Raw genomic sequence first — 1436 nt, forward strand, 5'->3', positions numbered from 1 at the left:
GAAAATTCAATAGATCTTGATGACTATGTAAATTTGTGAAATAATCATTACGAGCCACGAAATAATTCTTCAAAAGTAGGGTAACTTTGACTAAGGTTATTGTTAATATAATACAACTTTTTCATGGAAAAAGTGACTCTTAAAAGTATACATCAATCGATTCAGAATGTCAAGAAAAGTGCAAATCCGTTAAACGTCAGAGAAGTATTTTTAGCAAATTTTTGTAACTACCGTCAGGATTGGTAGTTACTTGACTTCAATTTACTCCATGCAGACACTTCGTTAGCCTCTATTTTTTCATATTTATTAAAGAAAAATTGTTTAGATAGGTACATATACTTGTAGATGAAAAATCAATAGATGTTTAAGACTGTGTAAATTTGTGAAAAAATCGTTACGAGCCAAGAAATAATTCTTCAAAAGTAGGGTAACTTTGACTAAGGTTATTGTTAATATTATACAAATTTTTCATGAAAAAAGTGACACCCAAAAGTATATATCAATCAATTCAGAATTTCAAGAAACGTGCAAATCCGTTACACGTCAGAGAAGTATTTTTAGCAAATTTTTGTAGAAGGGATGTGTGTAAAATTGCAATGATAATTTATAATATTGCAAATATGCTTGGTCTAAGTAACCCTGCTTTTTATAAGACTAATTTCTTGGTCTGTAATTATTATTTTACAGCTAGAGAGTAAGATTGCAACAGAAAACACGTTTTTGTAGTATCTTGAAAAATTTGAGTCAAAATTTTCATTGGTTATAAAGTGTATTTCGAAATTTTCCCAATGAAATGTTTTGATTATATGTATGAAATTCAAATAGAGCATTTTCAACATGTCAAACTTTATTTCGACATATTGCGACTATTTTATGTAAAAACATACTTAATAATTATACATTGTGTGGTATGCCTGGATTCGTAAACAAATAAGGTAGAAGGATTGTGTAAAATTGCAACGATAATTGATACTAGGCAGTCTGATAAGTCCCTGAAAAATGAAACAAGGAGACGGTTTTTTGGCCAAAGTCGGTTTCATTTTTCAAAATACTCTCCTTTTAGGTCGATACAACGAGTCCAACGATTTTCTAACTTTTTGATACCGTCCGAAAAGTACTCGATCGGAAGATCTCCAAAATACGCCTCAGTTTCAGCTATGAGCTCCTCATTTGAGTAAAAACGCTTACCGGTGAGCCATCTCTTCAGGTTAGGGAACAAGTAATAGTCGCTGGGGGCCAGGTCTGGTGAATACGGTGGCTGAGGAACCAATTCGAAGCCGATTTCATGCAATTTTGCTTGTTCAACTAAGCATGAATTAACAGGCGCACTGTCCTGATGATAAAGCGGTTTTTTCTTCTTCAAATGCGGTCGTTTTTCGGCGATTTCGATTTTCAATCGGTTCAATAATGATGAATAGTATGCTCCGGTTATGGTT

Source organism: Belonocnema kinseyi, chromosome 9 (assembly GCF_010883055.1).
Source record: "Belonocnema kinseyi isolate 2016_QV_RU_SX_M_011 chromosome 9, B_treatae_v1, whole genome shotgun sequence".
Lineage (NCBI taxonomy): Eukaryota > Metazoa > Arthropoda > Insecta > Hymenoptera > Cynipidae > Belonocnema > Belonocnema kinseyi.